At 37.6% G+C, this 27473-nt stretch overlaps 1 protein-coding gene across 1 annotated transcript in view; it reads right to left on the reverse strand.

Moving 5' to 3' along the window:
* The window catches only part of LOC113098921 (NACHT, LRR and PYD domains-containing protein 5-like), a 258050-nt gene that overhangs the window by 136673 nt on the left and 93904 nt on the right, over positions 1-27473 (reverse strand). The window lies entirely within an intron of this gene.

Consider the following 27473-nt stretch of genomic DNA (forward strand, 5'->3'; position numbering starts at 1 on the left):
TTTGTAGTACTATAAAATCCATTAATTACAAATATTAAGGAATGTATTTATATGCAAGTATATACTATAAAATTAAAATACAATTCTTTTAAATGTACAGTAGGTACAGTAGACAACCAGAATGGGTAATACCGTGGTAGGGCCGCGGCTTTCACTGCAGGTCAGTCGCATGTTAAAATAATTTGCGAAACTAATGCCAGGTGGTGCAAAGGGACGGATTGCAAACTGAATGTAATTGTGAAATGTTGGTTTGTAAGCGGAGATGCAAGAAAGACTTAAAACAATAATAACATAATATAAATTATAACATCCTTAAAAGCCATTTAAAAAAGTCTTAGGCTACAGTCTACTCATCAAAAATGTAAAGAAAGACCTTTACACAGAGGCTCTTATGCATGCTATTGTTATTAAACCATCATTACACACTCACACACACACACACACACACACACACACACACACACACACACACACACACACATATATATATATATATATATATATATATATATATATATATATATATATACACGGAATAAAAGCTTAATGTTTTCATTTCGGTTCATTCTTGGTTTAAAAAAAAAAAAAAAACAGAAAAATATTCAGGTTCCACATGCAGAGCGAAATGAGAACTGTCCAGCATTTACAAATAATTCTTATTAACTCTGTTATTATTCTTGATTTTTCAAACTGCTAACACTTAGCATTTTTGAATTATGCCTTTTACTTTGTGACCAAAAATTGTGAATTGCGAATTTGATCGTACTGGTGCATCATGCGCACATATTCAAGGGAAACAGTGCAGCCGTTCACCGTGTCATCCGGTGCGAGCAGTGGTCCACTTTGGCATATTTTTGCTCAATATTTTTACTCAGTTTTTTTTTTTTTTTTTTTTTTTTGTGATACTGAAACACGTATGAACTATAAAGCCTATTTTACCTGTGTACTTCAAATGGGCAACAAGTTAGGATTTGTCCTGAATGAGAGAGATAAGCCCAACCTTACTTTATGTATCGCTTTATATTATTTTTAATTATTATTATTATTTTATTTTTGTTTATAAGCCTATATTATTATATACTGCAATTATATTTATCCATTAGAATTATATATTTTTAATTATTGTTCTGTTCTGATAAATTTGTTAAATTAAAGGATTTGTTGTAAAGTGAATGGAACTAAAAATATCCTGTTGGTACATTAGCCTATAGCATTATTAAGCCTGCCGTTATTATTTCTGAATGTAATAATAAAAGAAAAACATGAAACAACGAAAATAGGCGATAAATTGCGTTAGGCCTATTGTGTGTTAACAAATTTAGATGGATTAATTATAATTTTGAATATAATAAAAACCTTTTCTAATAGACTTTCAGACTGCAGTATCACTGAAGAAGGTTATAAAGCTCTGTCTTCAGCTCTGAGATCAAACCCTTCACACCTAAAAGAGCTGGACCTCACAGGAAATGATCCTGGACCATCAGGAGTGAAGCAGCTCAGTGATTTACTACAGGATCCAAACTGTCAACTCAAGACACTGAGGTGAGTCGTGATGAAATAATGGCAAATAAATATGCAGGCAATTTATTTATAAAGAATATTTCACTAAAACAGTCTGTAGGTCCATCCCGTTCACAGTGTTTCAGAGTCAGATGTTGTTTATTTCTGAAATGAAGTTTACTTCATCTTCTCTTTTGCAGGTTTTTGGGTCCTGCTGCAGATGAAGGCTGTCAGTATGTGACTGGAATTGTGGGTAAAAACCCGTTACTGCTGAGAGAGCTGAATCTGAGTGGACATAAATTAGGAGACACAGGAGTGAAACAGATTGCTGCTCTACTGCAGGATAAACACTGTACACTCAACACACTAATGTGAGTTTTTCATTGTTACAAGTAATGCTATTGCTAATTAAGGTTGATATCTCTGCAGCACTATAACTTGACATTTTTTTAATGACATCATCGCCCTTATTTCTCCTCATTCTTTTGATGCGTGTAGGTCATATTTTGGATATTTTTACCTCAATTTTTGCACATGGCACCTTTAAAATAAAAAATGTATCCAAAGTTAACCAAACAAATCAATAAACTGACCAAGTATTAAGTATATATAAACAGGTAATATATATATATATATATATATATATATATATATATATATATATATATATATATATATATGTCAGTCATTTACATAAAAGTTTTAGAGCATTTGTCAAGTAGAATGTTTCAAGTTTGTTGGAGCATAAATGTAAACTTAAATATACATTTAAATAAATACAATTTTAGAAATAAAAATCAATTAAACTGAAAAATACCGAAAATTAAATAAATAAAAAATAAATAACAGTAGTGCTGCAAACGAACTAGCATCCAGCAACATTTTTGTTTGGTATAAATGACACAGAACATCTAAAGTGCGTTCTAATTTCAAACTTACATCGCAGTCTGTTCATTGTTAAAATAAAGTACAGTCAACCAAACATATAAAAGGTTACACTGGTCAGTTTAAATAGACCGCAGTATACCAGTCCACTCTGCTGTTATGCCAAGGACGTTTTTGCTCATGTGAAGAGGATGATCTCTTCCGTCTAGTTTACATTAATATATATATATATATATATATATATATATATATATATATATATATATATATATATAAAATTATTGAGAATGAGGAGTTGTCGTCATAGCACAAAGCCCCTCCCTCGATATCACAGTCTCCGCCATGTTGGCAGGATACCGGCGGCAAAACAGGATTGTTTACATGTGTTTTTAACTCGGTAGTAGAGGAGGTTCTCGCAATTCTGCACTGTTTAACCATGCCTGGAAGTTACTGCTGCGTTAAAAACTGCTCCAGTACCTCTCACGATACATATGGAACACATAGGAACAACGGAATACAGTTTTGTTTAGGTTACACCAAGCGCAAAACAGCGGTACTTGGAGAATCTCTCAAGCATCCAAAATATGGACCCATACGAGCTCCCTGCAGCAGCACAGAGACCTGGACCATTTACCTCCATGCACACATATGTCCCCTTTCTTTCGCCTTATGTTTTTGCATTGCTTTACTTTCCTCCTTTTCTTTCTCCTATTCATAGATCCGTCTCGATCTGTTCTGCCGACAAAATAAATGCGCAAAAATTAAAGATCTCTGAAATGTTTAGTCGCGCCTCTGTGAAGTTCTGAAGGCATTGCCCCTGGCAACCGATAGCGTATCCTGCCACCATGGCCGACCGGCTCAGACCCCTCCCAAATCAACCCAAATCGGCACGTGACTCCTCACTCTCAATAGTTTAACATTCAGATACATTGCGAATATGGAAACATTTGGATATGTGCAGAACGAGATGTGAGCAATAACCTCCAAATACATCTAGTCAAACCCGCGCTCGCTCGTCCTTGTATGGATCGGATCATTTTTCAGATCAGAAAAAAAAAAAAAAAGGCCAAGACAAAAATAAACCACATAGCCGTCACATAGCTCTCAATCCCCTGAGTGCAACAGAGGATGCTCGGGATAGTTCATCCACAACTTTTTTCTTCTCCTGTTCATAAAGATCTGGCACAATCTTTTCACTCTTTCCTTCATCGTTATATCTGATAGGGAAGCCAAAATGTTCGGGGCGTTCAAGCTCCTCCATTCCTCCGCTCGCCATGACCACTGAGTGTGGACTGAACATGCAAAACGTTTTTTTTTTTTTTTTATAAATCAATCCGCGGGCCACGTGTGTGCCGAACCGAAGATATTGTAGATAGACAATGATGATCCGTTGCACCACTACTATAGTGTCACTTGAAAACATTGCAGTTACATTTTAAAATACAACAACGAGCACCACGAAACCATTTAAAGAGGCGCATTCAGCGGTCTCCTTGTCGGGAAACAGTCAACAAAGTAAAATGATCTAAAACGTATGGCGCTCTCTCTTCATTTTATCAAATGACCATAATCACATCTATTCATTTTACAGTCCTGCTACTAGCATTTTATTCAGACTAAAACCCCTTTAATTCGGGTGAGAAAGCTTTTTTTTCAAGTGGCTTTTGCACATAATAATAATAATAATACCACTGCAGACGCATTTTGCAGCATTAAGGTTATTAATTGATCGTTAATTTAAACTACGATCTATCATGGAAATTATCGAATATTGACATCCCTAAATACAAATGAGTTGGATGGAAAACTGGTTATATTGTCTGCATCCATGCTTCCGAACAAATATCATTCACCGTTCTGGGCAGCTCCAGCACAGCTGTTTCTCCGAGCACGCAACAAGTTAGGATTTGTCCTGAATGAGAGAGATAAGCCCAACCTTACTTTATGTATCGCTTTATATTATTTTTAATTATTATTATTATTTTATTTTTGTTTATAAGCCTATATTATTATATACTGCAATTATATTTATCCATTAGAATTATATATTTTTAATTATTGTTCTGTTCTGATAAATTTGTTAAATTAAAGGATTTGTTGTAAAGTGAATGGAACTAAAAATATCCTGTTGGTACATTAGCCTATAGCATTATTAAGCCTGCCGTTATTATTTCTGAATGTAATAATAAAAGAAAAACATGAAACAACGAAAATAGGCGATAAATTGCGTTAGGCCTATTGTGTGTTAACAAATTTAGATGGATTAATTATAATTTTGAATATAATAAAAACCTTTTCTAATAGACTTTCAGACTGCAGTATCACTGAAGAAGGTTATAAAGCTCTGTCTTCAGCTCTGAGATCAAACCCTTCACACCTAAAAGAGCTGGACCTCACAGGAAATGATCCTGGACCATCAGGAGTGAAGCAGCTCAGTGATTTACTACAGGATCCAAACTGTCAACTCAAGACACTGAGGTGAGTCGTGATGAAATAATGGCAAATAAATATGCAGGCAATTTATTTATAAAGAATATTTTACTAAAACAGTTTGTATGTCCATCCCGTTCACAGTGTTTCAGAGTCAGATGTTGTTTATTTCTGAAATGAAGTTTACTTCATCTTCTCTTTTGCAGGTTTTTGGGTCCTGCTGCAGATGAAGGCTGTCAGTATGTGACTGGAATTGTGGGTAAAAACCTGTTACTGCTGAGAGAGCTGAATCTGAGTGGACATAAATTAGGAGACACAGGAGTGAAACAGATTGCTGCTCTACTGCAGGATAAACACTGTACACTCAACACACTAATGTGAGTTTTTCATTGTTACAAGTAATGCTATTGCTAATTAAGGTTGATATCTCTGCAGCACTATAACTTGACATTTTTTTAATGACATCATCGCCCTTATTTCTCCTCATTCTTTTGATGCGTGTAGGTCATTTTTTGGATATTTTTACCTCAATTTTTGCACATGGCACCTTTAAAATAAAAAATGTATCCAAAGTTAACCAAACAAATCAATAAACTGACCAAGTATTAAGTATATATAAACAGGTAATATATATATATATATATATATATATATATATATATATATATATATATATATATATATGTCAGTCATTTACATAAAAGTTTTAGAGCATTTGTCAAGTAGAATGTTTCAAGTTTGTTGGAGCATAAATGTAAACTTAAATATACATTCAAATAAATACAATTTTAGAAATAAAAATCAATTAAACTAAAAAATACCGAAAATTAAATAAATAAAAAATAAATAACAGTAGTGCTGCAAACAAACTAGCATCCAGCAACATTTTTGTTTGGTATAAATGACACAGAACATCTAAAGTGCATTCTAATTTCAAACTTACATCGCAGTCTGTTCATTGTTAAAATAAAGTACAGTCAACCAAACATATAAAAGGTTACACTGGTCAGTTTAAATAGACCGCAGTATACCAGTCCACTCTGCTGTTATGCCAAGGACGTTTTTGCTCATGTGAATGATCTCTTCCGTCTAGTTTACATTAATATATATATATATATATATATATATATATATATATATATATATATATATATATATATATATATATATATATATATATATATATATAAAATTATTGAGAATGAGGAGTTGTCGTCATAGCACAAAGCCCCTCCCTCGATATCACAGTCTCCGCCATGTTGGCAGGATACCGGCGGCAAAACAGGATTGTTTACATGTGTTTTTAACTCGGTAGTAGAGGAGGTTCTCGCAATTCTGCACTGTTTAACCATGCCTGGAAGTTACTGCTGCGTTAAAAACTGCTCCAGTACCTCTCACGATACATATGGAACACATAGGAACAACGGAATACAGTTTTGTTTAGGTTACACCAAGCGCAAAACAGCGGTACTTGGAGAATCTCTCAAGCATCCAAAATATGGACCCATACGAGCTCCCTGCAGCAGCACAGAGACCTGGACCATTTACTTCCATGCACACATATGTCCCCTTTCTTTCGCCTTATGTTTTTGCATTGCTTTACTTTCCTCCTTTTCTTTCTCCTATTCATAGATCCGTCTCGATCTGTTCTGCCGACAAAATAAATGCGCAAAAATTAAAGATCTCTGAAATGTTTAGTCGCGCCTCTGTGAAGTTCTGAAGGCATTGCCCCTGGCAACCGATAGCGTATCCTGCCACCATGGCCGACCGGCTCAGACCCCTCCCAAATCAACCCAAATCGGCACGTGACTCCTCACTCTCAATAGTTTAACATTCAGATACATTGCGAATATGGAAACATTTGGATATGTGCAGAACGAGATGTGAGCAATAACCTCCAAATACATCTAGTCAAACCCGCGCTCGCTCGTCCTTGTATGGATCGGATCATTTTTCAGATCAAAAAATAAATAAAAAAGGCCAAGACAAAAATAAACCACATAGCCGTCACATAGCTCTCAATCCCCTGAGTGCAACAGAGGATGCTCGGGATAGTTCATCCACAACTTTTTTCTTCTCCTGTTCATAAAGATCTGGCACAATCTTTTCACTCTTTCCTTCATCGTTATATCTGATAGGGAAGCCAAAATGTTCGGGGCGTTCAAGCTCCTCCATTCCTCCGCTCGCCATGACCACTGAGTGTGGACTGAACATGCAAAACTTTTTTTTATTTTTTATAAATCAATCCGCGGGCCACGTGTGTGCCGAACCGAAGATATTGTAGATAGACAATGATGATCCGTTGCACCACTACTATAGTGTCACTTGAAAACATTGCAGTTACATTTTAAAATACAACAACGAGCACCACGAAACCATTTAAAGAGGCGCATTCAGCGGTCTCCTTGTCGGGAAACAGTCAACAAAGTAAAATGATCTAAAACGTATGGCGCTCTCTCTTCATTTTATCAAATGACCATAATCACATCTATTCATTTTACAGTCCTGCTACTAGCATTTTATTCAGACTAAAACCCCTTTAATTTGGGTGAGAAAGCTTTTTTTTCAAGTGGCTTTTGCACATAATAATAATAATAATACCGCTGCAGACGCATTTTGCAGCATTAAGGTTATTAATTGATCGTTAATTTAAACTACGATCTATCATGGAAATTATCGAATATTGACATCCCTAAATACAAATGAGTTGGATGGAAAACTGGTTATATTGTCTGCATCCATGCTTCCGAACAAATATCATTCACCGTTCTGGGCAGCTCCAGCACAGCTGTTTCTCCGAGCACGCTGCTGTCTGTGATCGGGGCGGAGTAACGTAGCCCTCAAATATGTTGCAGTGTTTGTGAGAGCTGCCAACTTCTCCACTCCATTTACAGAGTGAAATTCTCTGACTAACTTTATCTCCCAGGACTTACCTTTATCTCCCAGGACTGTTGTTGAATCTTCCAAAAGTTTTGGCTTGGGGTGCTTCACATGCAGCAGCAGCACTTTCCACTGCACCAACAACACGGGGCTGCCCGCCGACGTGCCTGACTTTAAATCGGCGCTACTAAACACGGATATCGGCCAATGCCGATATATTAAAATATGACAAATATCGGCCCGATATATCGGTCGACCTCTATCTGACAGAGCTGGATCTGAGTGAGAATAAACTAGGAAACCCAGGAATGAAGATAATCTTGACTCTGTTTGAAAATTTACAGTATAGACTGGAAAAGCTGAAGTAAGTATTTTAAAAGTGTATCCCATTAATTATGAAAATATTTTACACTTCTCATCAGAATTACACCATTAATCAAAATAAACTTGACATTGTGATATGTGATGCAGTCTGCAGTAGGGATGCTCCGATCCGCCTTTTTCACCTCCGATACTGATTCCAATTTGGCAACAAAAATCAGTGCACAATCATATTAGAAATCCCAAAATTTTTTGAAAAAACTATTTTGTGGGGAACAAAAAAAGTGTTGCACTAAATATGGTAAAATGTTACACATTTCTATTTGTAGTACTATAAAATCCATTCATTACAAATATTAAGGAATGTATTTATATGTAAGTATATACTATAAAATTAAAATACAATTCTTTTAAATGTACAGTAGGTACAGTAGACAACCAGAATGGGTAATACCGTGGTAGGGCCGCGGCTTTCACTGCAGGTCAGTCGCATGTTAAAATAATTTGCGAAACTAATGCTAGGTGGTGCAAAGGGACGGATTGCAAACTGAATGTAATTGTGAAATGTTGGTTTGTAAGCGGAGATGCAAAAAAGACTTAAAACAACAATAACATAATATAAATTATAACATCCTTAAAAGCCGTTAAAAAAATTGGATAGTCTTAGGCTACAGTCTACTCATCAAAAATGTAAAGAAAGACCTTTACACAGTAGCTCTTATGCATGCTATTGTTATTAAACCGTCATTACACACACACACACACATATACAGTGGGGAAAATAAGTATTTAGTCAGCCACCAATTGTGCAAGTTCTCCCATTTAAAAAGATGAGAGAGGCCTGTAATTTTCATCATAGGTACACTTCAACTACGAGAGACAAAATGTTAAATAAATTCCAGAAAATCACATTGTAGGATTTTTTATTAATTTATTTGCAAATTATGGTGGAAAATAAGTATTTGGTCACCTACAAACAAGCAAGATTTCTGGCTCTCACAGACCTGTAACAAGTTCTTTAAGAGGCTCCTCTGTCCTCCACTTGTTATCAGTATAAAAGACACCTGTCCACAACCTCAAACAGTCACACTCCAAACTCCACTATGGCCGAGACCAAAGAGCTGTCAAAGGACACCAGAAACAAAATTGAAGACCTGCACCAGGCTGGGAAGACTGAATCTGCAATAGGTAAGCAGCTGGTATGAAGAAATCAACTCTGAGAGCAATTATTAGGAAATTGAAGACCTTGAAGACCAATGATAATCTCCCTCGATCTGGGGCTCCACACAATATCTAAACCCGTGGGGTCGAAATGACCACAAGAACGTTGAGCAAAAATCTCAGAACCACACAGGGGGACCTAGTGAATGACCCGCAGAGAGCTGGGGCCAAAGTGACAAAGGCTACCATCAGTGCCAGACGTGTCCCCCTGCTTAAGCCAGTACATGTCTGAAGTTTGCTAGAGAGCATTTGGATGATCCAGAAGAGGATTGGAAAAATGTCATATGGTCATATGAAACCAAAATATAACTTTTTGGTAAAAACTCAACTTGTCGTGTTTGGAGGAGAAAGAATGCTGAGTTGCATCCAAAGAACACCATACCTACTGTGAAGCATGAGGGTGGAAACATCATGCTTTGGGGCTGTTTTTCTGCAAAGGGACCTGGACGACTGATCCGTGTAAAGGAAACAATGAATGGGGCCATGCATCGTGAGATTTTGAGTGGAAACCTCCTTCCATCAGCAAGGGCCATGAAGATGAAACATGGCTGGGGCTTTCAGCATGACAATGATCCCAAACACACCGCCTGGGTAACGAAGAAGTGGCTTCGTAAGAAGCATTTCAAGTTCCTGGATTGGCCTAGCCAGTCTCCAGATCTCAACCCCATAGAAAATCTTTGGAGGGAGTTGAAAGTCTGTGTTGCCCAAAAACATCACTGCTCTAGAGGAGATCTGCATGGAGGAATAGGCCAACATACCAGCAACAGTGTGTGAAAACCTTGGGAAGACTTACAGAAAATGTTTGACCTCTGTCATCGCCAACAAAGGGTATATATCAAAGTATTGAGATAAACTTTCGTTATTGACCTAATACTTATTTTCCACCTTAATTTGCAAACAAATTCATAAAAAAATCTACAATGTGATTTTCTAGATTTTTTTTTACATTTTGTCTCTCATAGTTGAAGTGTACCTATGATGAAAATTACAGGCCTCTCTCATCTTTTTAAATGGGAGAACTTGCACAATTGGTGGCTGACTAAATACTTATTTTCCCCACTGTGTATATATGTGTATATATATATATATATATATATAATATACGGAATAAAAGCTTAATGTTTTCATTTCTGTTCATTCTTGGTTTAAAAAAAGAAATAAAAATATTCAGGTTCCACATGCAGAGCGAAATGAGAATGGTCCAGCATTTACAAATAATTCTTATTAACTCTGTTATTATTCTTGATTTTTCAAACTGCTAACACTTAGCATTTTTGAATTATGCCTTTTAGTGTTTGACCAAAAATTGTGAATTGCGAATTTGATCGTACTGGTGCATCATGCGCACATATTCAAGGGAAACAGTGCAGCCGTTCACTGTGTCATCCGGTGCGAGCAGTGGTCCACTTTGGCATATTTTTGCTCAATATTTTTACTCAATGTTTTTTTTTTTTTTTTTTTATTGATACTGAAACACGTATGAACTATAAAGCCTATTTTACCTGTGTACTTCAAATGGGCAACAAGTTAGGATTTGTCCCGAATGAGAGAGATAAGCTCAACCTTACTTTATGTATCGCTTAAAATTATTTGTAATTATTATTATTATTATTTATTTTTTTGTTTATAAGCCTATATTATTGTATACTGCAATTATATTTATCCATTGGAATTATGTATTTTAAATTCTTATTCTGCTCTGATAAATTTGTTAAATTTAAAGAATTTGTTGTAAAGTGAAGGTAAGTAAAAATATCCTGTTGGTACATTAGCCTATAGCATTATTAAGCCTGCCGTAAGTATTTCCGAATGTAACAAAAAACAACCATGAAACAATGAAAATAGGCGATAAATTGCGTTAGGCCTATTGTGGGTTAATAAATTTAGATGATTATATATAGAGTATGGGCCTAATCTAAGCTATGTTGTTAACTATCTACAAGTTTGGTGTATGTTTTTATGCAGCTTTTTTTCCCATTGCAACTGAAAATTACTTTATGCATCACTTTAACTTCGCACGCTCAACCTGCCTCCTGTGATGCTCAGCTGTGGATGAGTTAATTTAGGCTATTTATCATGCTGTCACAATAACGCCAGACTCCAGCCCAACTCAATCACAGCGCACTCCCTCTCCTGAATACTGATCACACACACCTGAACGTCATCTGCCAGCAATTACATCCAGCACTTAAGCACCACTCTCACTTTCAGTCACTGTCCGGTATCGTTTACACCAAGATGCTAACGCTGTGCTTACCTCTTGGACTCCATACTTGAACTGTTACCTGTTCCCTTACACTCCTCTCCAGTCTTCCTTGAAGTTCCTCATCTCCTGTGTGTGTGCACCTGAGTCTTCTCCAGCCCTGTTTGTCCCCATCCGATCTCCATCAGCAAGTATTATTCTGAGCTTCAAAGACTACTCTACCTGGATTGCTATTCACCATACCCTTCACAACTGATCACTCATCTGGTTGTTCAAAATAAACACTCATAACCTGCATCCGTGTGTCTGCCCCTTCTGTCTTGTAACAGAATACCGGACCATCTACACCGACGAACACCAGTATGAGCACCCCTGGACACTTCAGTGACCTCGCGGACGATGTCAGTCAGGAACTTCCTATTCCACCAGCACCAACTTCCGCAAACATTACAGCGGCTTCTTCACCACCATTCATTGCCAGTCCCATGGCCTGACCGGCACCCTTCTCTGGATCGGCGGAGGATTGCAACGGATTCATCCTACAGTGTTCGCTGGTCTTTGAGATGCAACCGCACTTGTACCCGAGCGATCTTTCTAAAGTGGCATTTGTGGTATCACAACTGAATGGTAAGGCGCTCTGTTGGGGCGAATCCCTCTGCTCTCAGAAAAGTCACATACTCCAGTCTATTTCCAGTTTTATAACTCACTTCAAGGAAGTTTTCGGAATGCCTATCTAGGACTCATCAGTTGGAGAACGGTTGTGTCGGTTACGGCAAAATTCCATGACTGTGAGTGAATATGCTCTGCAATTCCGTACTCTAGCAGCTGCAAGCGGATGGAATGAACAAGCTTATATTACCACTTATCGTCAAGGATTGAACCCTTGCGTGCGGTTGCATCTCACTGCCTACGAGGATTCCATCAGGCTAGAGCGTTTCATCCAACTCTCCACACGCTTCGCCACCCGTATGCAGTCGTGTCTCAAAGAGCACCAAGACCAGCTACTCTTTCTTCCATCCCTCCACCGACCTGAGTCCATCACCCCTCCAGAACCAGCCCATGAACCCATGCAGATGGATAGCGCACGGTTAACTCACGCTGAACGGCAAAGACGGATGACCCAGAATCTTTGCCTTTACTGTGGTTCCCGTGATTCATCTCTAGATGCCCTATTCGTCTACTTCGTCCCATGGTGAGTGCCATATTTCCATCAATACATAAAATGAAACCCCTCACTACCTTTGTGAATCTCATTGCTGCCAATGTTGTGATTCCAGTATTCACCCTACTCAACTCGGGGTCAGCTGGCAATTTCATCTCCGGCGCCCTCTGCCGTCAGCTCAAGCTCAAGTCTACCGCCACCCAATCCATCTATCAAATCAACTCGCTAATGGGCAGACCTCTTAGCCGAAAGAGAGTTTGCCGGACCCATTCAGCTTCAGATATGAGCCCTTCATTTGGAACAACAACACTTGCTGGTTCTGGAGGAATCCACCGCTGATGTGATTCTAGGGTGCCCATGGTTGGAACAGCACAATCCCATCATCTCCTGGAAGACCGGCGAAATCCTGAAGTGGGGCAAAAGCTGTTTCCCAAACTGTTTCCCTGCACTTCCTATGGCGACTACTCCTCGGTCCAAGGAGTTAGCTCTCTGCTCTACCTCCATCGAAAGTCCTGTGGAGAGACGCTTGGTAAATATTCCTCCTTGTTATGCCCACTTCAGTGACATATTCTGCCCCCAGCGAGCCTCCAAGCTGCCTCCACACCGGCCATGGGACTGTGCCATCGATCTGCTTCAGGGTGAGCCAGTGCCCCTTGGAAGGATCTATCCACTGTCACTTCCAGAGGAGAAGGCCATGGAGGACTACATTAAGGAAGCTCTGGATCAAGGTTACATCCATCCGTCTACTTCCCCTGCTGCTTCAAGCTTCTTTTTTTGTGGCGAAGAAGGATGGAGGCTTGCGGCCATGTATCGATTACCGTGCACTCAACCGAATCACAATCAAGTTCCGTTATCCCCTTCCCTCTCGTCCCCACTGCACTAGAATATCTTGGAGGTGCCACTGTCTTCTCCAAGTTGGACCTCCGCACTGCATACAACCTCATCCGGATATGTGAGGGGGATGAATGGAAGACAGCCTTTGTGACTCCTACAGGGCACTATGAGTATCTCGTCATGCCATATGGATTGGCCAACACCCCCTCCGTATTCCAGGACTTCATCCATGAGGTACTCTGGGAGTTCCTCCACAAATTTGTCCTGGTCTACATCGATGATATCCTGATTTACTCCCGGAGTATGGCCGGATATCACCACCATGTTGTGGAGGTCCTGAAATGCCTGAGAGATTTCCAGTTGTTCCTGAAGGCAGAGAAATGCTCTTTCAACCAACCCTCAGTGCAATTCCTTGGTTACCACATCAATAGCAGGGGCATCTGGATGGACGAGGGGAAGGTGGACGACTTCTAAAACTGCCCCATATCACCACTATTAAAGAACTCCAACGATTCCTCGGATTCTCCAATTTCTACTGCCGCTTTATCAAGAACTACAGCACCATAGCCAGTCCACTTACTCACCTTCTATGCCACAGGTTTTAGAACATATTGGTTTTAGAACAATTTAAAAGAAAAGGTTTGATCCACTTAAAATGTTGACTACTGTTTAGTGCAATGAAGTTTATTAGTTATTATTACTTAATTTCAGTTAAGTTGCCTTAACTCAAAAACAATAGAGAGAAAAAAAGATGCAAACTGTTGCATTAACTTTATTTTGTTATGTCCATACAATATTTTTTTAGAGTGTGAAATATAAATTCATACTCAACTTATAATTCATAAATTCCTATTCATAACCAATATATTGAACCATCTCTTTATGTTTTTCTATGTCAGAAACAGAGTCCAGATGTCAGTAAAATATCTGTCTATGAAAATGTTTTATAGGCAATTTTAGATTTGGGAAATACACATGCGTTACAGACGTGACAAAAAACACAAGAGTTTTAGGAGACATTATATTTTGTAGACTTTGTGATTTAAAATGCACAAACCAGAAGCACAATATCTGTAGAGAATGGTTGGCCGTTCTCAAAACATAAAATATCAATTTTATTTAAATTTTCATTTTTGTGTTTCAGAGGAAAAAACAATTATTAGGCATCTCTCCATTACAGACCGTTCTGAAAGAAGAATTTATGCAAATGTGTATAAAATGTTTTAAAAACTTTAACAGAGATGTCTAAAGGGTATTTAATAGGTCTGCCCCCACGTAAGATTTTTCTAGTTACTAGTGGTTCATTTGTCATTATTCGATGCATTATTCAACTAATCGCAGGTTTATATTAAATTTACATCTATAGTCAAGTCTTAATATATTCCGCACTCAAGCACATGCATTAAGTTGGCCACAAAGCACAGGCAGAAGTAGCCTAATAATTGTAAAAAAAAAAGACATTTCAATTATTCATTAATAAACAAATGCTTTATTGTCAGCTTTAAGAGGAAATTCACAGTGCTTTTTCTCTCCACATGGATGTGCCTTTAAAGAGAAATGCAACCTTCACAGATTAGCCTACATAATGCTTTCGTTTTGAATTTATTTGTTTAAAAGATATTTCAAGCTTTCTGTAGATATATTTCTCATGTATGTGAGACATCCCAATTTTCAGTTATTTCATTATCTGGAAAAAATTCACGTGATCGAAAGGGCGCCTCCCTGTCATGCATGCCTATTAATAATTTTCAACATGCGGTGGTATTGCCCATTCTGGTTGTCTACCTACTGTACATTTAAAATAAATGTATTTTTATTATATAGTATATACTTACAGTACATATAAATATGTTCCTTGATGTTTGTAATTAATGGATTTTATCATAATACAAATAGAAATGTGTAACATTTTACTATATTTAGTGCAATTATTTTTTTGTTCCCCACAAACACTTGAATAATAATGCATTACATATGCAAATTTTTTCTTTTATTTTACATGCAATTATCCAAAATATAAAACCAAACAAGATTTGTAATGAAGATAAAATATGTAGACAAATAAGAATAAATGCAGCATCATGCCCGCCGCAAATGGAATATTATATACACCTGCATTTAAATACGGCTGCAATTTATTTTTTTTATTTTCTTTAACTTAAATTATATGAAAGCAAGTAAAGAAGACTCCCTTTAAAATCACTGAAGTTGTCAATTAATGAAGCTGTTTTATACATTGTGTGCATTTCGTTGATTATAACTAGAGAACTTGAGTTTAAAGGTCCCGTTCTTCGTGATCCCATGTTTTAAACTTTAGTTAGTGTGTAATGTTGTTGTTAGAGTATAAATGATATCTGTAAAATTATGAAGCTCAAAGTTCAATGGCAAGCGAGATATTTTATTTAACAGAATTCACCTACAACGAACGACCCGTTTGGACTACATCCCTCTAGTTCCTGCAGTAATGACGTCACAAAAACAGTTTTTTGACTAACCTCCAGGAATACATAAAAAAGGGGGCGTGGTCTTATTGCGCTCCGACGGAGTTGCATTTGTGTTTATCGCCATGTCGTCGAAACGCTGTTATTTTCATCTCAGAGTCCAATCATCTTTGTTTGGCCTTCCCAGGGACGCTGTACTTAGAGATCAGTGGTTACAATTTATGTTTAACTCGGTTCCCGAAAATTATAATCTACATGTAAAACTATGTGCAGCACATTTTGCTGAGGACAGCTTCCTCAATCTCAATCAGTTTAATGCCGGATTCGCACAAAGATTATTCTTGAAAGATGGAGCAGTTCCCTCTTTGTCTGGAGAAGGCGTTGCTTATGGACCACAACCGGTAAGAGTATTTTATTATTTAAGTTGGTGCATTTAACAGTTTCTGTAACTTATTACACAAAGGGCAACGCTGTTTAGCTTTGTTAACTAGATGGTAGGGCTGTGCAAAAAATTGAATGTGATTTTGCATGTCAGTAAAAACACTCCTGTGATTACAAGTACATCTCCAGCACGTGTGTTCAGATCAGGATTGCCAGGTTTTCAAAACAAATCCTGCCCGCTTGCTTCTCAAAACTACTCCAAAACTAGCCCAATCGTGTTTCCAGAAGGGCAGCGCGCTCAGCTGCTGTCGAATCACAATACAGGAACCGCTGGCACAATCAGAACTCGTTACGTATTTTTAGCCCATTTTTATGACAGTGAAAACAGCGGTATAGAGATAGGTGAATTGTGTGAAAAATACTGTGTTTTTTTAAACGCGAAACATGAACATGTTATATAGCACATGTAAACACAATCAAAGATTCAAAAAAGCATGAAAAATGGTACCTTTAAACATGAGGACGTTTTATTAATCCATCCATTCTTTAGATTTTCAATGATTTATTTAAATTGTGCAGGTTTAATTTATTTGTTTCTTGTTTTAATTAGGCCTAAATAATGGGAGCAAAATTATAGTGTGCCTCACGTTTTACTAAACTGTATAGCATATTTTTTAATAAGGCAACAAACTTATGATAGACACGACAGGACAAAACAATACAGTGCAACACAAAGCTTTTATAATGTGCGCATCCGGTGTGCAGAATGATGCGCTTGAGGCAACATGGAGTTTAATCCTGGACACATCTGGAGTCACAGCCTGACCCCATGTTGCCTCAACAGCATCATTCTGCATACCGGAAGCGCACATTGTAAGCACTTCATGTTAAAAAGTGCAAAGCACAAAAAGAAGAGACATTGATGCATAGTGTATTATATATGTGCAACCGTTATTGTTTTACATTTCAGTTACTGTGCACATTAAAAACAATATATAGTCTTTTCTATGCCCGTTTTTTATTCTCACAGACACCCGGTAGCAAGTAACAAAAAATCATTAAACTCAAGCAAGAAGATAAAGTCCTTTTTGCAAATTCATAGACATGTATTTACAAATATAGTATAACAATGGTAACACAGAACGATCTTCGTAACCGAATACGACCAGGGTTTAAAGGCTGACTGACAGACAAAGCAGAGAAATTAGTTCATGTTAACTTTAATGTAATGACTCATATGTAGCTCACATTAAGCCAGCAGTTCTCAATTCCAGTCCTTGCCAATTATTAAAGAGCCAGTAAGATGAAAATTCTAAGCTTCCTATCACTGTTTATAAGTCCTGTACAATAGGTTTAAATCCATCCAAGGTTAAAAAACATTGTCATTTTGTCAAAATATCATTTTAAAATTACCTCAATTCTCAGAGATCCCCAAACGGTTCACGCAAAGCTGTTCAAAAGATTCAGTTTCCTTAAACCCCACCTTTCGGTAGCATACTGTGTTCTGATTGGTCAACTGACATAGTTTTGATTGGTTGTTCCGCACACAACTTCATGGTAAACAATGCGTTAGCATCTTTTTGGGGTGAATTATGTCTTATTCCTCTCATCGCGAAGCAAACAGTAAAATAAGAAATTTGAACAGTCTCGCTGCTTTTCCTTCTGTGTGGGTGTATTCAAGCCGCGCGCTTCAGTTTGAATCTGAATAGCGCATTCAGCGCAGGGGCATGGTCACATTAGATATAATGAAGGGAGATGTGGAAAACGGACATCGCGTTGTTTTCATATGGATTACTTTATCTCAGAATATCTGTTAGCAGCACTTGTCACACTTCATTTTAATGACGTGTTTGTAAATGACGATCAGCGCAGACAAAGGCTGCAGACAGCAAACATACTGATAAGATGCTCGGGAGAAAACAAACACATAACTTCATAATCATACTTCGCGTTGTGATTCGGAGATGCTTGTTGGTCTAAATAAAGTTGTAATGAACCATCTTTTATGGCCAAACGCTTTGAAAATCCCGCCTTGTACTCACCGAGATTAGAAAAGCAGTCATCAGTGAAATGTTGTGAACACAACAAAAGGGATTTGTTGTACTGCTCTGGTATTGTGGTAAAAATGAATTTTAGCCAATGGTTCTTCTGATCTTCATTCTTTGGCAGTGAAAATAAAACAAACTTGCCTTTACGACTCCTTACTTTAGAAGCCAATAACTTTATAAATCGTGTACTTTTTGGTTTAATTACTTTGCACATTGTTTACACTGATGGAAAGCTACATCATACACTGTAATACAGGTAATTTTTGATTTCCCATCTGTGTGGCTCTTTAACAGAATAATGTGTATAATCAAAAAAATAAATCTTGGATTGGCCCTCTCTGACCGATACCCAATCCGAGAAAAATGGCAGTATCGAAGCCGATACCCGATTTGAATATCGTATCGGTGCACCCCAGTCTGCAGTACCACATGCTTAAGACCGAAGTGCATTTACATGTGAGCAGATCAGGAGTTAGTGTCAATAAATCTTATTCTTTAACCAGAACCCTCCAACATTTAGCATCAGCACACTGGAGAAGTAAAATGTATTTTAAAATTCATAGCTTTTGTCTTCTGTGTGTTCAAACACTGATGGCATCTCTCAAAATCTGTCAGTATCGATTAACTACAACACAACTCACATAGTTTTCTTTAAAATTACATTAACAATAATTTGGTTAATTAAGTTAGTGTGTACTGATTTTAAGCTCTTTGCTGAGGACAGTGTTCAGTCTACAGGACGAACATTAGCTGAGACGAGTGACAGAAAGATAGAGATGGCAGATAACATCTGTGGAACAAAAAAACCCAGAGGTAGGACCTGTGTAAATGTCGGAGGAGAGAACTCAAGGAGTGGAAGGCCTACGATCGATGAATCAATCAATATACTCCTGTATATTGTCTTATTTACTGTGATGAATAATGAGAGGATGCAAGATGCAAGTTAACAAGTTTAAAAATAATGAGAGTAAGAGTAAAGACACAGGCCGGGGACAAACAATCAGGTGGTGGTGGTGAAGCAGGGACGAGATGGCGATCCGGTGGTGGTGCGGTGAAGAGCGTGAAGAGAAACCCAGGAACCGTGGAACATCCAGACGACACGAAGAACTGACGAAATCCAACGGCGAAGTGGGCTTGACGAGACACGAGAACAGGATGCACACCAGGGAACAACCACAACGATCTGACAACATGAGAGGGAAATTACTGACATATAAAAGGGAGGTGAAATCAACGACAGCTGGTGACACTAATTAACACAATGAGTAACCACACCCACACAATTACACTCACACAGACACCTCAGTGTGAGACAACCGATTCATGAACCGTGACAGTACCCCTCCCCCTAGGAACACCTCCTGGCGTTCCCAGACAACCTTACCTGTCGATTGTAATCATTGGGGACTGGGGCATGCGGATTAATGGGAGAATAAAACAATGGCTTGATTTTAGACACACGGAAGGCGGGGTGAATTCTCCTGTACGCCGAAGGAATAATTTTGCTGACAGGAAACGGGCCAATGAATTTGGGAGCTAACTTGTTAGACATGGAGCGGAGAGGAATATTCTTAGTAGAAAGCCACACTTTTTGACCCACAACGTAAATGGGAGGCTTTGACCGGTGGCGATCGGCCTTGGCCTTCATGCGCCCCCCTGCTTGGAGTAGAGTCTCACGGGCTCTAGTCCAAGTACAGCGGCACCTCTGGACGAATGCGTGAGTGGAGGGGACCACGACTTCGGATTCCAGACTCGGAAAAAATTGGTGGCTGGTAACCTAAACTACACTTAAATGGGGAGAGGCCCGTGGATGACACTGGCAACGAATTGTGGGCGTACTCCACCATAGAAAGCTGTTGGCTCCAGGAATATGGATTTTTGGCAACCAGACATCGCAACATTCTCTCGAGGTCCTGATTGGCTCACTCAGACTGACCATTGCTCTGGGGATAATAGCCCGAGGACAGACTGACCGTGGCCACACTAATTTACAAAATTCTTGCCAAAATTTGGATACAAATTGGGAAACCCTGTCAGAGACCACGTCCATCGGGAGGCCATGTAACCGAAAGACGTGATCTATGACTGTGACTGTGGATCAGAAATACGAGATAAAGAGTCGGGTTTGATGTTTTTAGACCCCGGGCGGTACGAGAGAGCAAAATCAAAACGTCCGAAAAAAAAGAGCCCACCGAGCCCGCCTGGAGTTGGGTCTTTTAGCTGATCTGATGTATTCAAGATTCTTATGGTCGGTCCAAACGATAAAAGGTACCCCAGAACCCTCTAACCAATGACGCCACTCCTCCAACGCTAACTTAACTGCCAACAACTCTGTTACCAATGTCATAATTACGTTCGGCAGGCGATAGTCGATGAGAAAAGAACGCACAGGGATGCATCTTATCGTCTGAGGAAGCGCGTTGTGAAAGCACTGCTCCTACTCCGACCTCTGATGTGTCAACCTCCACCACGAACTGACATGTGGCGACCACAAAGATCTGACAACATGAGAGGAAAATTACTGACATATAAAGGGAGGTGAAATCAACGACAGCTGGTGACACTAATCAACACAATGAGTAACCACACCCACACAATTACACTCACACAGACACCTCAGTGTGAGACAGCTGATTCATGAACGTGACATTTACACCCCTAGTTAATATGCATTTGTAAATGTCTACTTTAAAGTCAGAGTAGGTGATTTGGTTAAAAACCTTTTTTTTGCTATGCTGGTTGAAAGTCTCTTCACATCCTGATAGCAGTCACTAATGGTCTAAATGTGTTTATATCATCTGTAGAAGGCATAAGACCATAAAATATTCATCCTATTAGATACTTCGATCTGAAGATTACGATAGGCTGTCATTCCTGTCTTTCAAAACATGTATTTGCATACTTCTGTGCACCCGGTTCATGCAGACATGATTGATTTAATGCATTGAGATTGAAAGGCGTTTCCTGTGGAGAAGACTCTACACTGTGCTCTACACTGTGAAGAGAGTTCCGTTAGGGTACAGTTAGGGTAAGACGTAAAACTGCAGAAGCACCCAGTGTTTACAAAGTGAACATGCAAGGATGGTCTTTCCAGAATTTTTTTTATAAAAAGTTAAACAACGATGTAGGACGATTTTAAGGTTAGAGGAGAAAAGTGTTGGGACCCTGTCTTGAACCGTTGTAAACAATGTTCGCATGCGCCTCGCAGAGCTAGACAAGACCAGCAAAAAGTGTGTGTGTGTGTGTGTGTGTGTGTGTGTGTGTGTGTATATATATATATATATATATATATATATATATATATATATATTTTTTTTTTTTTTTTTTAAGAAGATGACCGATCGTTTCATTTATATAAGTTGCAAATGATAAATTCTTTGCGACTGAAGAAAGGGAGACATGAACATCTTGGATGACATGGGGTTGAGTAAATTATCAGGATATTTTTATTATGAAAGTCAAGTAATTATTTTAAAAACTTGCTTTCATGTACTCTGAAGCCTACTGTAGCATGCAAAATACACTCACCTAAAGGATTATTAGGAACACCTGTTCAATTTCCAATTAATGCCGTTATCTAATCAACCAATCACATGGCAGTTGCTTCAATGCATTTAGGGGTGTGGTCCTGGTCAAGACAATCTCCTGAACTCCAAACTAAATGTCAGAATGGGAAAGAAAGGTGATTTAAGCAATTTTGAGCGAGGCATGGTTGTTGGTGCCAGACGGGTCGGTCTGAGTATTTCACAATCTGCTCAGTTACTGGGATTTTCTGCTCAGTTACTGGGATTTGGGAAGCGACACATCCCAAATGGTGCCTTGACCAATCATAGCTCGGGGTGTTGTGAAGTTTCTCTTCCCAACTCTATTCAAGCTGTTCAATAGTTATTAAAAAGACATACACAATAAGTGATTAGAACATGTCAAATGTGTGGGTTACATAGGGGATATGGAGATAAGCAATGGACTGATATTCATTAATAAGTCATTTTGTGTTAATTTTGGTGCATCTACATCTATAAAAGACTCTCAGTTTCTGTGCCATTCTGTGGATGTAAGGACATGTTCTGTAAAAAGGTCTCTTAAGGAATCTCAGTCTGGATCTTGTCCTGGGTGGGGGAAATCACCAAACAAAGTTTTAACTAATGATTTTCCTCATGTGATGGTCATGATATGCTGTGTCTTTGACCATCAATCTTGGTTACTTGCCCCAAACTTGACAATCATCATCCTGAGTTGGGATTGTCAATAAGTTTTCTTTTCTTTTAATGCTGTGAGCGGCTCATTGCTGTTAGTTGGTTAGGCTCACTTCAGACTGACTGGCGCTAGGATGTGATTTACCAACAACATGCTTTCTCTGGCTTTTCTGTGGAATTTAGCTCTTTGTGTTGTTCAACCATGTTCTTGATTGAATCTTAAATTGTCTTATTCGAGGAATGATACCATACAACAGGTTCATTAGAAAATCACAGGTTGGTGATTTTGATGCAAGGTTGGAGTCCAGATTTGAGGATCCCTGTCCTAAAGCATATATAGAAACTCATTAAATGGCTATTTATATTTTTAACATCATTTTAATGATATTTCTGTGAGATGGGAGAGATGGGAGAGTGCGCTCAAAACAGATCGCAAAATGTAGTGAAACATTAATATAATGTAGAATCATCATCTAAAAAGAAACGAGCCTAGAACATATAGGGATTAATCATTATCTCTCTAAATGTGTACTCTTTGGGGCTAAACCATTAATGGATATGTTTAAAGTAGCCACATGATTTAACCATATTGTGGTGATAGTGATGTCATGGACTCCTTTACAAAACCGGTCATGATGTGTTTACAAACGTATTAACATAATAAAACTATTTTTCATATTTTAATTTCAAGAAAAAAAAAAAAACATGTATTTTCAACACTGCACTTTGTGTTACCTTGGCATTAAATGACAGACAACTGCTGTGTGAGTGTTTTTAATACACCAGCCAAGGGAGTAATGTCAAATGTGACATTTATCTCTGTTCTGACGAATGCATTCAATGTTTAGATTTATTTTTCTCTTTTGTGAAGTCACAGAAATCCCATCATGGATTTTTCTTCTTGCAATTGTGGAAATTGAAAATAAAAATTGGATTTGTTGCAGTTTGCGTTCACCAATATTGAACTTTAGAAAGCTTTACTGTGAAAAGAGTCATTCAGGTCAAAACAATGTAGTGCATGTTTTTATTTCATTCTAGAATATATACTTGTGTGACAAACTGTGTTATAAGGAAGAATAACATATTTTCTTACAGACTTTCAGACTGCAGTATCACTGAAGAAGGTTATAAAGCTCTGTCTTCAGCTCTGAGATCAAACCCTTCACACCTGATAGAGCTGGACCTCACAGGAAATGATCCTGGACCATCAGGAGTGAAGCAGCTCAGTGATTTACTACAGGATCCAAACTGTCAACTCAAGACACTGAGGTGAGTCGTGATGAAATAATGCTAAACTAAAATTATACATGTGAATTATTATATTATATTATATTACATTATATTATTTGCCTAATTTAGTAAGGTATACAATTTGCTGCATCAAAAATATTCAAAATGATCAAACATGAAATATGAGATGATGCAGCTGCTATTGTTTTGATGATAATCAGACATTTTGGGTCAACAGATGTGCTGGTATTCAGTAGTTTGGTGCATCGATAGTTATTGCCTGAGCACTGCAGTGCGAGGACCCTCTTAGAATTGCTCCTTTTCTTATTATTATTCTTCCACTACTACTACTTCGTCATCTTCTTCTTTTTCTTTGCAACGCTGACCCAGTGTTAATTATTATTAATTAACTTTTTTTTGTTTGTTTGTTGCCCTGCCCCTTTTTTCACTGACCCAACAGAAGAATTATGTTTTTAGACATTTATAACACACAATTTAGACACAATATTTTTTTTTTTTTTTTACAAATTACAAAACGTGGTGTCTTATTGCACACCCTTGCAGTCCTGGCTACTTAATGTAGTAGCTCACCCAAAAATACTAGTGTCGAACAGGGGCGAAAATTTCATCTAAATATTGGGGGGGGACAATAAACATAAAATTTCTCACGAGCAAGTTTTGAAGGGGACACCAATAAAACAGGCAAAATTGTACCTAAGGATATGTGTACAGAGAGGAAAACCTTACTACTATTGCATGGAGACTTGTTCCATTATCTTTCTTCTCAAAGTTTCTTTCTGGTTCGTTGAAAAAGCTGACTAAATTGACCAAAACATTCTTCAATATATATATATATATATATATATATATATATATATATATATATATATATATACATTTATTTTTATTTTTTTTCAATGTTTTTGCAGTTGTTTACATAATCAAGCCACCAAAATACAATGGAATTTTAACTTAACTTCAGCTTTTATTTATTTATATAGCACATTTAATAGCAATGTTGTTGCTTCACAGTTATAATGCTTATATAAAAACATTTGCCATGCCTAGCAAAATGAAGGCATACACACTCTTAGACATACACCCTCATGCAACTGTATAGTGAGATCCGTATAGACGTGAAAGAGAGAGGAAAAACAAAAAAAATTATTACGTCAGTGACTGATTTGTTCAAAAGTGGATTCATTCAGTTAGGAAACACCTCAGTGCGCTGTTACTGCTGTAGCTTAGTTTTCAACTTTTTCGTTGGTGAAATAGAGCTAAAACAGGCAATATGGTGCCTAAAATGCATTTGTGACGAGTGGGGCGGGGCCGAGGGACATGGGAACCCGAATCCAGTCCAGTATTTGGTGAATTCTGCTACATAATAATAGGAAGAGACGGCATCAAAAGATCAACTAATGTATCTTTATGAAACTTAGCTGTCACAAGCTAGTTATCTCTTTGCCAACTTTCCTCATCTCCTGCTTAAAAGCCAGAAAGATCTAGAGATTTTTGAGAATCGTGAGCTTTTTCCCCTGAATTTCTTTTAAATTTACTTTTGACTTTCTTAAAAATATTTGTATATTTAAATGTTCAGCTGTTTAAACTTGAACTAGAGCTTTTCGTTACAAATAATGTTTGATAATCTTTAAATGTTTTGTGATGCAATGCACATTAATTTGATTCCAGCTTCATCTTCTCTTCGGCAGGTTTTTGGGTCCTGCTGCAGATGAAGGCTGTCAGTATGTGACTGGAATTGTGTGTAAAAACCCGTTACTCCTTAGAGAGCTGAATCTAAGTGGACATAAACTAGGAGACACACAAGTGAATCAGATCTCTGCTCTACTGAAGGATAAACACTGTAGACTTGACACACTGAAGTGAGTATCTTACATCATTTAACATGTTGCATGACTAGTAAAGTTACAGTCATCCGTTTTAATTCTCATTTGAGTCCAACCTCACGTTATAAAGCTTAGAAGAGCCAGGACATTTTTTTTTTTAAATAACTCTGATTATATTTGTCTGAAAGAAGAAATTCATATACACCTGGATGGCTTGAGGATGAGTAAATTAAGGGTTAATTTAGATTTTTGGGTGAACTATCCCTTTAAATTCACAGGGGTTGGAGAAAATAATGTGAACACATCAGAAATAGCCAGTATTTTATTAATGTGTTTACCATCATTTGCCTTTAATACAGCTTCCAACCTTCTTAGAATAGATTCATACAACTTTTGAATAGACTTCAGTAAAATTTTGTCTTTAATTTCTGCTGTGACTGCGATCATGTTTACTGACTACAAACTGAGGATTGAAGACTAATTTATAAACATTGTCCACCAACCAGTAACATTAACACAGAAGCATATCAATGCTGAGCCCCACACAATGACCTGCCTCTATTTATTTTTAACCAGTGAGGTGTGCTTCTACCTGAGCAGGTGAATGCGTCTAAAGTGTCTGACCGTTGATGTGTGTTACCGTGTTTGTAGCACAATATATATTTGTATGTTTTGTAAGTGTTTATATATTTTTGTATAGTTATCCTGTTTGTATTCTATACTGTATGTGTTTGTGTAAGAAAGACTTGTAAAGTAAGTTGTTTTGATCTAAACATTTGAAAGTTGTAATGAGTTTTTCTTGTTGCTTATACAGCTGGTCAAATACACAACCCAATGTCCAATAATTTCAGTTAATAATACCAAAAATACACAAACAGTTATTTTTTTTTATCCAATGGGACTGAACTGTTTTCATTGTGTTTTTTAATGGGACACAACAGAATAGTACTGTGCTGCAGTAGCAAAACATATTCATAGTGTTTATTGATGGTTCATATCATCTCGCTGTCATCAAAGACCCAGATTAATGAATGTCTAACACAGCTGAACAGAACCGGTCCAGACTGGGCTTTATTCTGTCCAGGCATTGCTTCTTCAGTCTTACCGGTTTCAGAGAAATATTACTGTACTTCACATCTACACCCACAGACAAACTTACAGTTTTATTTAGATGTGCAAAGTTGAATCTGTGAAGTAAAGTTGATCAAGTCACTGGACAGAGAAGAGTGAATGCATTTACGCTATAGTGATGTGCAGACCAGAATCAATTTAAACACAAATGCACAGCATTCAGGACTTATAATTTAAACAATAAACTCTGTTTTAGACAAAAGATGAAATAAGAATTATTTGAAATAAAAAAGATATGAAATATTTTAACACCTCTTACACAATGTTGTTGGGAATTAAAATGTCATTGTATTTCTATCAAGAATGAGGACAAATTGTCAAAAAAGTGTGAATTATTTGATTAAACAAACAACTTATTTTTCTGTTTTGAAGACCAAATTGTGGAAATTTTTCCAAATGTATTCAGACACTCTTCCTCTATTTTTAGTTATATCATTGTAACTTTTAAGACATTGTAACTTTATTGAATAATTTTCTTTCATCTTCTCTCTTTCTCTCAATGTAGGTTAAGTGACTGTTATATAACATATGAAGGTTATTCTGCTGTGACTTCAGCTCTGAAATCAAACCCATCTCACCTGAGAGAACTGGACCTGAGCTGGAATAAACTACTAGGAGACTCTGGAGTGAAAAACCTCAGTGATCTACTGATGGACACACAATTCAAGCTGGAGAAACTAGAGTCAGTATCATTATACTCTACAGCAGTTACAGTGAGATTGATTTACCAGGGTACATAATTTATTTCCCAAAAATAAATGTACCA

The sequence above is a fragment of the Carassius auratus genome, unplaced genomic scaffold (genome assembly GCF_003368295.1).
Source record: "Carassius auratus strain Wakin unplaced genomic scaffold, ASM336829v1 scaf_tig00216741, whole genome shotgun sequence".
Classification (NCBI taxonomy): Eukaryota; Metazoa; Chordata; class Actinopteri; order Cypriniformes; family Cyprinidae; genus Carassius; species Carassius auratus.